The sequence below is a fragment of the Anoplopoma fimbria genome, chromosome 20 (genome assembly GCF_027596085.1).
Source record: "Anoplopoma fimbria isolate UVic2021 breed Golden Eagle Sablefish chromosome 20, Afim_UVic_2022, whole genome shotgun sequence".
Taxonomy (NCBI): Eukaryota; Metazoa; Chordata; class Actinopteri; order Perciformes; family Anoplopomatidae; genus Anoplopoma; species Anoplopoma fimbria.
Window position 1 is genome coordinate 8,932,087 of NC_072468.1, and position 13,111 is coordinate 8,945,197.

Sequence of the window (13,111 nt, forward strand, 5' to 3'; positions counted from 1 at the left end):
TCACCTGCAGCCAGATAAGCCAAAGGATTTATCACCCAGTGAATTGCATTTGAGTGGTGGATAAAATGGCTCCAATACATTCTCATATGAAAACGCTGCGAGGTTAATGAGAGCCAAATTCACAGAGGGCTAAATCTATTAGGTTTTCATGGATGGAATCAATCAACATGCACCACACCGGCTGATTTGTCATATTGAAGCATTGCCCGTTTGAATTCCAAAACACAATCCTCCTCACGGAATGATTCACTTTGATTTTGATTGCCTCTTCATCAGGAAGATGACAGCTATGAACTAATTTTCTTTTCTATCATGTTACACACTTATTAGCTCCGGCTGTCCTTGGCAGATGACTGATTCCCTCCTTTTATAGAGCTACTGTTGGATTTTCCTCAGGTCTGTTCAAACAGTCACAATGTTCCTGTATTCTTTTTTAAATCAGATTATTTAGTCGTCGGGCATTTTCATTTACATAAAGGATTAGCCCCGGACTAATTCAGTTCCTTTAGAGATGCGCTTAGTCACGTTCTTGCAGATTGATTTTCCTCATACTAGGTTTTGTTGCTTATAGTGATTATACATATACCTTAACATTCCCCAATGGTACAAGTTTTAAAAGTTAAAGGAACAGTTCAACATTTTGGGAAATTCGCTCATTTGCTTTATTGCTGAGAGTAAATATGTAAAAATGGAGCTATAACACCAGCGGGTGGTTAGCTTAGTTTAGCACAAGGTCTGGAAACAGGGTAGCCTGGCTCTGTCCTAAGGTGACAAATTTGCCTAAAAGCACGTCTGAAGCTTACTAAGCAACACCTTATATCTTGTTTATTTACTCCCTAAAGCCAAAATGTAAAACTGACACATTAATTTTGGGAAATTATTTCTTGGTCTGTCCAGGAGTCTCAGACAGCTGTCTCACAGGGTCAACGAAACTGCAGGGACATGTCGTTTTTATATTCTGCTTTATCATATGGATTAAACAAAAGAGACATAACATATTTATTAGTGAGCTTTAGAGGTGCTGGTAAAAGGAATTGGTGACCTTTGAACCAAGCCAGGCTGGCTGTTTTCCACTCTTTATGAATGCAGGCTGTAACTTCATATTTACTATATGATATGGGAGTGGTAACGATCCTCTCATCTAACTCTTGTCAAGAAAGCAAATAAGCTGATCCCCAAAATTCAAATAATTTCTTTAACAGAATAAAGAAAGCCTAACAGAGAAACTGAGAGTCCAGTTCCTGTTTCTGAATCCTTTTTGGATGCCAAATTATACTGATGCTTTTCTGCGTCTGGTGTGCTAGCAGCTTCATTATTGTTCAGTTTGCTGATATCAGAGTTGATAAAGGATTTCCAGCTGCTCAAGTCTCTCCTGGATTCTCAGATCTTTCTTCAATAGCTCTTTTCGGATGGCAACGTGCACAGTGTGAGAGAGCTGGCATCACTTTATTCTCTCTGTCTGGATGCTGTGACGCTCCACCGGAGGAAATGTCTAATCATTGCGGAGGAAATAAAAAACAGAAGGAGGCATTTGTCTTGAGCAGCCCGTACCTTTCTCCCAGTGCGGTGATGGATGACAACCTTGGTGTTGAGTGTGTGTGTTTGTCTATCGCAGCGGTGCAAAGTGACCAGGGACAGGCGCCAACAGAAAAAGGCCCTGTCCCCCAACTAATGAGCAGCATTATTCAAATGGAGTCTTTGTTGTCAGCGAGCTGCGCTGTAGTCCGCGCACCGCTGTCACAGGCAGCACTGCCTGATGCACCACTTCTTCATTTTGATGCTCTATCAGTTTATCGCTTATTGAAATGCATGTGGGAAAACAAGGCACCTTGAAACTGTTGGTAGTTCAGGCTTCACTTACTGCACTGTGTGCACATCATCCTTCGGGTGATCATACTGCATGATAGCGATCATCTAATTAACGTTCTCATCCACTATAAACAACAATAGAAGTCATTTTGTTGCACGGTAGCCCCAGAGGATTCCGATGAAAGGTGTTTCATAGAAGGATTACCCTCTGTGCCTCCACTACATGGTGTCAGCGTCGGATCAGACAGCAGGTGGGCACTGAGCAAAAAGGCACAAAAAAAAAGCAGCAAACACAAAATGTCAACAAATAGAGAAATATCACCCAGTTTGTCTATCACACTGTGGAGTCACAAGAAAAAAGAAAAAAAAGGAAAGGAGCTTTCAAGGCCTACACCAGTTGACAGGAGGAGCAGCGGTGAATAAAGGAGGAGGAGGGGGGAGACGGGAGACGAAAGAGTAAAAAATCAGCCTTTAGGACGGGAGGAAAAAAGAAGGCAGGGTTGTTGGAGGAAGCTCCTCCGACCGAGCCCATCTCCAGCTGTCACAAATCATTTCTGCTCGGGAAGTGAGGGGAGGCGAAATGTCAAAATATTTGAATAAATTCCACGGAAGCCTGTTGAGAGAGGGGCGGTGCGGTGAGCGGGGTATTGTTGGCGTAAATGGGGTGGAGAGGGGATGAGAGGGATGGGGAATGAAGAGGTGGGGTTGGGGTGCAGTGGCGGAGGAGGATTGCATGTGAAATAGCCTTCACAGGCCTGATGAGGAACATGAGCTAAATGGAAATCAAAGGTTTTGCCACTGCAGTGATACTTTGGCTCATTTTAGACAATTTCTTCCCTTGATTTGGATTACTAACAATGACACTGACAACAGACGACAATGCAGATACGTTTGCGCTCTCTGCTTCTGTACACTGTATGCAGCACCTCCTGATATTTGGACTACTAGAGTCACTTTGCCTCCACATCACAGTCTGTACATATATGGTATCTTCTTCTGTAAAATCATATATTTAGGCTATGTTTTGCAGCACATTTATACTTTCCATACCTACTGCATATGTTAATGTTTAGCTTCAATATGTTGTTTTCACATCCTGTGGCTTTGATTTAACATTTGTTTTTGATTAAAATGTGTTTCCAATTTAGTTTAGATTGTATATCTTTTTTTTATATATTTGTTATTTGTTCATGTCATATGAACACTAGTTCAGCTCTTTTTTTCATTTTTTACATGTTTCTTTGCCCCTAAAAACTGTACCAATCCTTACTGTTTTCTCTCAATTTCCATACACATATTTCTAATTAAACCTTTAAAATATTGTCATGGTCACACTGACATTATTTCCATTTGTCATATTGTTAATATATTTTGCCATATATTTAGCTGTATCCCACATCTATTTAAATCTCCAAATGCACCCTTGGGGTCTTTGCCAATGAGACTATGACTATCATGGCCCTTTAGTGTCTGTACTCTGCAAGGGCTGGTAGCATTACAGAGACGTTAGAAGGTGAAAAAGTTGACGTGTTTTAACTGTTTTCTGTAGGTCTGTGTTACTGACAAATGTTGGAAATGGTAATAACACCTAGGACTGAGGCTTGTTACCAAGCTAATGACAAGTTTCTATAACTTTTCTGAAAAAAAAATAAAATAAATGTACAGCCCTCCTCCTCTTCTGTGTCACTACACACATCTTTGTTAAAGTCAGACAGCAACTGCATGTTTGGAAAAGTAAAGCCAATGTAGTGCGTCAAACTTGCATTCTCTCTAAGGGCCATCAGGGGGGACTCCTGGTTGCAAAAAGAAGTCTGAAAATGAACCTACTTCTTCCACAGTGTGTTTTCAGTAAAAAAAAACGCCCAAAAAAGTCTTATTCAGCGTTCAGTCGTGCTTAGCTCTTGTGTCACTTCTTGTTTGAAAAAAACAGGATGGCGACGGCCAAAAAGCCAAACTCCAGGCTTCAAAAAAGCAACTGATTGGCAGTTGACGTTTTCAGCCTAACCCCAAATGTTTTGACAACCGTTCCTGCAGTATTAGAAGGGATTAAGTGTTTGCGGTGCTGTGTTTTTTATCCTGCCGGCCTGACCTGAAGCCAACATCATCATGAGATAATGTTTTTAATTTGCGTTAATTCCTCCTGCCCTCCTATTAATATGTATTATGCAAGGTGAAGAGTGAGTTAGGGACAGGATCTGGTGATAAAGGTCTGATGATGCTTGTTTGTTCAAAGTCTCTAAACGCATGTAGTCTATCAGCCTGTGTGCATCTACTCTCTTTGTTCAGATGATCCCCGGGGTGCATTAGAAGTCGCAGGGTCATTGTCTCCTCTGTTTGCCTCTAAACTCAGTAACACTGTATTTAATTAGGCCTCTAATCAGCCACTAAACACACAATAAAATGAGACATTCTGTATCTGTTTACCTCCATCTTAACTCTCTAGCACACATACACACACACTTTGCATATTTGCATGTATAGTTGGTAAAAAAAAAACAATCATTTATCAGGGAGAAAGATCAAGGTCATGACTCCTCTTCACACCCGATTCCCTGAAACCAATTAAACTGTCGGTCGGTGAAGTTCAGTTGGAGGACGCCGACTGAAAACAATAGCAGATGACAGCTTCTCCGCGCTCTCTCTGGCTGCGTTTTCTTGCAGCAGTAATTATATTTGCAGATTCTGTCATTAAGACTAAAAAGCCGGATAAGTTTTGCAATCAGTCAGATATATTTGCAGCGTTCTGCTAAACGGCATTGTCAGCATGTGGAAAAGGGAGTCGGATGTCAAAGATTCTGATGGAGGTCAGACCTGAGCGGAGGCTTAAAACGATGAGATGTGATCTGCAATGGTAAATCAATCGTGTGGGCTTTATGAAATGAAAAAGTTAGTGAAGTAACAGAGCATCCATAAACACATAATAAACGACAATATAACATAATGTCATTGTGTTTGATCAAATTTATAATTTGACACATGAACAAATCCTTTCAGCATATTTCACAGCATGTTTTAAGTGTTTATACACATGTCAAATATTCGGTTTTAAAACTGTTTATATATGTTTTCAAAACTAAATTTATTTTAATATAAGGTCCACATACTAGCTTTATCCCAGTACTTTTAGCCACATCTCATGACATCCGTAGTGGAATGAATTGGCTCTGCTGTCACGGAGAGTGAAAAGTATTGATGAATAGATTAATACTTTATTAATAAATCTAACTATTAAATCTAACGGATGAATACTATGAATATTTTATATGATTACAACTGTGTTATATTGTCAACCGTTAACAGTTACAGATCCTTCACAGGATTGTTGACAAATTAATCACTAAATGCTTTTAATATGTCCAAATTATTTAATTATTGTATGTTATAAACCGTAAATTATTATTGTTTATATACTTTAATAATTGAGGCGTTGAACTAAAGTTTTAGAAGACATTTTGAGTTTTTATTAGCAATCATAGTTTCATAAACAAAACAAGATAATGAAGTATTTTATTCTATCTTTATTTTCATACTTTGCTCATTCACTCTTACAGTTTAAAATTTGCACTCCATTACCTCTGCTGGCTGATTAACACTAAAGCAAATCTTTACCTGAGAACACCTGCACTGCCATCGCCCCTCTCTGTTGTCAATCAAATGTAACCCTCTCAGCCCCAGGTACTTCACACTCTAACTGCCCACGCAGGTTTTGCACTGCTGACAGGACTAGATGCATAAAACATACTGGACACTCAGATATATTTAAATGAATGTGAATAATAAAATGTCCTGCCACCTGGAAGTCATTTTTTTAAAGGCACGGACCACAGACCTGTCTGAGGTAAACTATGCTGTACCATAACTTATGACGATCCGTTTATAAATCACAAGCCTCTACATCTCCTGAGTCCCAAGTCCCGGAGTGCATAAACTGGGACAATACATTTGATGCACTGCTATGTGTTTTCTTTGTTTCTTGGGGAAGATCTTCAAAATAGGAGGTTAGCTACAGTGCAAGGCTGCCTATCACCACCTTCAATCTAAACCAAGATGGGCAGGCATGCCTGGATATTCTCAGAGTCTCTTGAGACGTTTCCCCATGTGACCGTGCTGCAGCTGGAGGAAAAGCACCCATACACGTTCTATACAACAAGCAATAACTGGCTCCTCAGCCTCTATGCAAAAAGGAAGGAGAGCAGCCGACTCGTTATCTAACTGGCTTTTGACAGCTGGGGCACAGCAGAGGGACAGAAAGCGTGCGAGCGTGTGGATGTGTGTGTGTGTGTGTGTGTGAGTGACACAGAAGGAAAAAGACAGAGTGTGAGCTTACACATGTAGCTGTGCATGCGCTCAAAACCTGTGTGTCCATCCCCATTTGCATTTGTGTGTGCTCGGCCGTGTGCATATGTATGTGTGGCACACTGGACCAGAACAGAGCTCTGACAGAAGCAGGACCGCTGCTCGCTGATGCCTGCCTGGAGGAGCTGACAGCGGCCCGGCCCGTCAATCACCGAGCATGCCCACTAGCCCTCTATTCACATCATCCCATCTTGTTAACTCTAAATCTGGCTGGGCACTGTTTGTACACCCTGTGTGTCTGTCTTTTTTGTGTGTTGTCTGTGAGAGAGAGTGTTGGGGTGCTTCATCCTTTTTCTCTGATGTGTTTCTGTGTTACGGTCTTAGCTCCATGTTTCTGACAGAGATCAATCAAGACAAAGTGATGAAAAACTGCAACAGGGATTGCTAAGAAACGTGTCATTCTGTGAGAGTTAATCCTTTTGTTTTTGTAGAAACAAGCCCAAGCAGTTGGTTTAATGCATTGATGCCGAAGTGTAACTGATTATTCAAGAAGTATTACAATCAAAGCACCTTGCAATTGCACAGACAAGCCTCCTATCAAAAAAAGAGGAAGATTTAGTCACACTGGGTATATTTTTTATCTCTAAAGCGGACCGCGGCCTCTATCACAGGCCAAGCATTATTGCCATTGGGAGAAACAGACCAAGAGCTCTCGTAGTCAACGGTAATTATCTCCTCCTGTCGCCCACTATGGATGCCTGCTAATGAGAGCTCAACTCGTGATTGGTTGCCCACGGGTCTATGGAGAAGCTCGGCTCTTTTGGTTGTGACAGTAGAGTCCCGGTGCACTGCAGAGACAGAGTGACCGGACAAGTCATTCATCTATGCAAATGCCAGCCAAGACATGACCACCACCCTACACACACTTACAAGTTCCATTAGGCTCCTAATTATCAGCCCTGTACCCCCTGTGGGGTGTGTGTGTGTGAAATAATCTGTGAATATGAGGTTGGGTGCATGAGTCTGTTTTCTTAATTTATCTTGGAATACTTTCAATAGAGGTTATAGTAGAAATAAATAAATGCACTTCATGGGCTGACCATGAATACTCAAGTCAAAGTACAGAATAATTTAATATTTTAAGTAGGATTGATTTTTTTTGAAGCTGTATCATACCAGCAATATCAGTGTAAATTTCCACACATCTTCAATATTAAGCTCAGCAGAACTCTACACACAGATTTTGTCTGTTCGCTGCTGCCTTAGGCCTGAAATGAAACCCAATTTAACCTTGCTCTTGTTTTGTTTCTGAATTTCATAATCCAAAACAAGGTCAAAACGCCTCTCATTTCTGGTATAGTTGGACAAAAGCAAGCTACTTAATGTGTAATATATTATGACTGTATGACTTGTTGAATCATATACTGTATCTCTAAAATAAAATTACCACACCAGATGTGTAACTATTAGAAACGGCAAGATTTTCAACTTGGTATTAAAAAAAGTAATTTAATAATTTTCCATGTAAATGTAGCCAGCTCCTTATACAAAGACCACGTGTGCCTTTCTCTACATAACCTTATAGTGTTTAACTACCTCTGACTGCCACTGATTTACATTCATTTCAATTTCTTCAAGAAAAGTCAACCTGTACTGACTTAAAACATTTGTAAAAGGCTTTGGGGTAATGCTGTTCAAACCTTTAAACACAAATCAATAAATTCAAGTAAATACAATGATGCTAATGCAATGATATACTCAGTTTTGGTAATAATAATAATGCAGTTATATTTGGGAATATATTTGCTAATATTTTATAATGTCAGACACTTTCACTTTTTGATGGTTAAATTATTTTCTTCTGTCACAGTTTAAAGGTAGCAGAGACTGTTGTACAAATACATTTTGGTAATTGAATGCACAAAATGTTTATTTATTGTTTTAAAAAAATATAAAAATATCTTATTATTGAAACACACATTTTTATAACATAAATTAAGTTGTTGAAGGGGTTTATATGCATACTGCTCTTAGGCAGTGCTACTCAATATTCTGCATATCTGGGACCAGTAAACTATGTTACTGAAATTTGTTGCCAGAGATTAAGTATAACATCATCCAGGTTACATTTATTTTTTGCTTATATCTTCTTTAGAGTGCAACAATGACACCTTTTGAGAACACCATCTTCTTAAAAAATATACTACAAAGTTGTTGGTCTCTAAAAGCACTCCTTCTGCAATTTGGAAAGAAACATCATGAGTATTCTCCAGTGGTATCCCCAGCTAATGATCCGCAGCAATATGACTTTATGCGTTCAATTACGATTTATTAAAGCCATGATCTGTAGGCTTTTGTAAAACGGATGTTAGCTTTGTAATTTAGTAGGATCCCATGAAAACAAAATACTTCTCAAATCACTAATAACTCACCACTAATTGCTTTAGCCTTTGCAGGACACAGTTGTGATTTTGACTCTTTGTATTTATAGGCATTGGAGTGTTTCCCAGACAATGAAGACATGACCATCTCTTCCCTTGAGAACCTATATCAGCTCACACACTATCTTCTGTGGGGGTTTTTCTTGGGACATGATGATATGTTTCCCTTTATGGTCACCCCTTTTCTAGCTCTATCTAAACATGCCAAGTTACCACTAAGAATGACCTCCATGACCTCCATGAAAAATTCTGCAAGCAGGGAGTTTTTCTTCACCAACACTGGAGGGATTTAAGTATGAAAATGTTTATCTTTGCTTGGAACTACACCTTGGATCTTATGCTTGTATCATGCTCGGTGACGTCTTGTCTGCTGTGGGTGGAGAATTTTGGTGGGATGGAGTCACAGCTGAGGTTAGAGGCTGCAGAGAAGAGGCTTTTAGCACTTTTCTTAATATCTTTGAAAATGTTAATGTTTGCATCTATTAAAGTCAATGCACCACTAGAAACAACATTACAGCATAAAATTTCAGATAACATTAGCATTATTTATTGATTTAACTACAGCGTATCTGCATTTTAAGCTATTTGTTAATAATTAAAGTGACATCATAAAAGCAAGCGAAGTACTGAGAACATTGGCAAAAGTATTTAATGGCTTTTTTGGCAAGTAAGAAATGTTTTACAATACTTTACAAAACTAAATTGTGGCAGATAGTGATGTTATTGGAGCTTTTCAAATGTGAGGACTTGTTGTTGTTTAACTGAATACTTTAAAGAAAATCTATTTGGGCTTTTGTAACTTGCATCAGCTATTTTTAAATGTCTGATGCATGTAACATTAATTTATGGTGCATATATAACCTTTGGTTTTCATTCTGTCCTCGAAAATGTATCTCTTGGAGAGAGCAGAGTAACTCTAAAAACACATATAAATACACTAAAATAAATAATGAAATAATGGCTTGATTAAGTATAACAGCCACAATATGTTCCATGGTTGTAACTATAACAGTAAGGAACAAAACTATTTACCATTATCTTTTTTTATACAGCAGGTAGAGCCGGAGGCTTGACACAGAGGTTATGTGCAGACCAACCAGGTGTTTATTCCACCAACAATTAACAAATAAACGTGAAAGACCTCTCATCATACAATGGAGTGACACTACTTGGTGATTACTGGCAGCATTATATAGCATGCCCCTTAGAGGACCTCAACCTCACCACCGTATAGGTAACTCTGCCCCTCCTAAATCACACAAATACATTCAAATAAATGTCCTATTACCCTAATGCCAATCATCTAAATGGTCTCTATTGGTGTTACACCTTACAATAGAGTAATTTTAAGCCTGAAGAGGAAATTCAACTTAACTTATACCCCTCTACTCATTTAATACTTGGTACCTCCCGGAACTATAAAATGGTGCTCAGGTACACTGGGGACTCTTTTAGCCCGAACACCCTGGAGAGGAGACACAGCAGAGGTAAGTGACTTTAACACAATATACATTTGCTGTTATTTGACTGCACAATCAATCACGGTTTATACCCTCAATCATCATTGGAAATGATTATCTATCCAGCCAAACTAATCATGTTTATCTTTACAGGCCCAGCCTCCAAACACCTGAAACAGGGGCAGCTACGACATTCAACAGAAAACCAATCAACACATCTCAATAAAACATTCAACCCTTTGAGTGTCTCTTCTTTCTTGAAGCAGTCCTGTATTTAAAGTTCTACAATTGCTTGTAATGGAGAGTCCCTTCATTACAAACAGTTATACCAAGTTGTGGTAATGTGGAATTTTGTTGTTGTCTTCTTGACAACCTTACTTTGACATAGAGTGACATTCAGATGTTTGTTTTAATATGAATACCTGGCAAATGTTCACCTTAAATAACAGAAAGGCACTGTCTGAGTCTGGCATGTACTGTGGAGCTTCCTAAGGAATTATGTTTGGCCTTGTTCTCCATGTCAACTTTACTATCTCAGTACCAACTGTCGAATAAGAATTCTGGATGAAACACAGAAAACCGATCCCTTTGGTCAATAAAGAATTTGTGTATGCTCATTAACATTTATTCTTGAAATTACACAAATTTTGTCTGAGAAGTCACTCTGCAAAATATCCTCTGGAGATAACATCTATCGGACTGTGAGCTGACAACATCCCGATCATATCAAAAGTCACTATCATATAGCTAGCAAAGCATGTGCATGAGGATGCAACTTGATGATAAACAGTGAGTGAGTATAAGACTTTGTGGATTTCCTTCCCAAACGTTGATTGTAGTTATAACCTTAAACCATAAGATATTTACAACAATCAACTGTAACTTTATCAGCCAATTTTTGTCTTTGAGGCACCAGCTTTGAAAAACAAAAAAAGTGTATATATGAATATATACAGCGGGTAAAATAAGTATTCTCATACAAAGAAAACCAAACATAAGTTCAGAAATTAAGTTGTGTGTAATAAAATGGAATGACACAGGGAAAAAGTATTGAACACATGAAGAAAGAGAGGTGCAAAAAGGCATGGAAAGCCAAGACACCAGCTGAAATCTATCAGTAATTAGAAAGCAATCCTGCCCCTTGTCAGTGCAAATTAATATCAGCTGGTTCAGTCTCAACTGATGGCCTATAAAAAGGTGTCTCATTACCAAGGTGTCACACAAGAAATATCTCATGATGGGTAAAAGCAAAGAGCTCTCTCAAGACCTTCACAACCTTATTGTTGCAAAACATACTGATGGCATTGGTTACAGAAGGATTTCTAAACTTCTGAATGTTCCAGTGAGCACTGTTGGGGCCATAATCCAGAAGTGGAAAGAACATCATTTCGCCATAAACCGGACACGACCAGGTGCTCCTCGCAAGATTTCTGACAGAGGAGTGAAAAGAATTATCAGAAGAGTTGTCCAAGAGCCAAGGACCACTTGTGGAGAGCTTCAGAAAGACCTGGAATTAGCAGGTACAATTGTTTCAAAGAAAACAATAAGTAATGCACTCAGTGGCCGTGGCCTGTATGCACGCTCACCACGCAAGACTCCATTGCTGAAGAAAAAGCATGTTGAAGCTCATTTAAAGTTTGCTGCACAACATTTAGACAAGCCTGTGAAATACTGGGAGAATATAGTCTGGTCAGATGAGACCAAAATTGAACTCTTTGGATGCCATAACACACACCATGTTTGGAGGTCAAATGGCACTGCGCATCACCCCAAAAACACCATACCAACAGTGAAGTTTGGAGGTGGGAACATCATGGTGTGGGGCTGTTTTTCAGCATACGGCACTGGCAAACTTCATATAATTGAAGGAAGGATGAATGGAAAAATGTACCGAGACATTCTTGATAAAAATCTGCTGCCATCTACCAGGATGATGAAGATGAAACGAGGGTGGACATTTCAGTAAGACAATGATCCCAAACACACAGCCAAGGAAACTCTCAATTGGTTTCAGAGAATGAAAATAAAGCTGCTAGAATGGCCCAGACAATCACCTGACTTGAATCCAATAGAAAATCTATGAAAAGAACTAAAGATCAGAGTTCATAGAAGAGGCCCACGGAACCTTCAAGATTTGAAGACTGTTTGTGTGGAAGAATGGGCCAAAATCACACCTGAGCAATGCATACAACTAGTTTCTCAATACAGGAGGCATCTTGAAGCTGTCATTACCAACAAAGGCTTTTGTACGAAGTATTAAATAAATTTCAATAAGCGTGTGCAATACTTTTTCCCTGTGTCATTCCATTTTATTACACATAACTTAATTTCTGAACTTATTTGTTTTGTTTTCTTTGTATGTATGGATTACTTGGGTTGTTATCGACATCTGGTGAAAATGTCATGTCAACAGCACCTTTAGAAATATATTTACTGAGAAAAATGGTGACGTGTTCAATACTTATTTTACCTGCTGAATATGTATATTTTTTAAATGCCCTCCTCCAAAAGGTGCAACAAATTTAAGCTGTTCACTGTAAAAACATATAGAACAAAAAAACTCCTGCACACTGTCTTCTTCACTTGCATTTAAAGATATTGAGTGACAACATTTCGGCACACAGACCTGTGATAGATTCTAATCAGAAATGTGTTTTCATGTAATGGCATGTCTAAATATTTAGGGAAAGGCACATTTCCCCATAATGTTGTAAACAAAACGTTTAAACTCTCAAATATCATCAATATGGGTCAGGCTGTAATTAAAAGAACATGCAAGAGGTTCAGAAGTTCTCATTGACAATATGTCACATAGCCAAGAAACACTAATCCACCACCCTTAACTGTGGTGGTAAAAGGATGGTTAATGGTGAACTATGGACAAAATGATTGTACTGTATATAGTGTATTTGCTATATTGCACATCCCATTGTGATATCACATATTGTAGAAATAGATAAACAAAGATATATTCAACATTTGTATGTAGGTAAAGATTAATCTGCATACATCCATACATTCATCCATCCATCAGGAACTATTATACATCCATGATTAGCAGACTACCTGCAGTTTACCACCACAGTTAAGGGTGACTACTGTCCC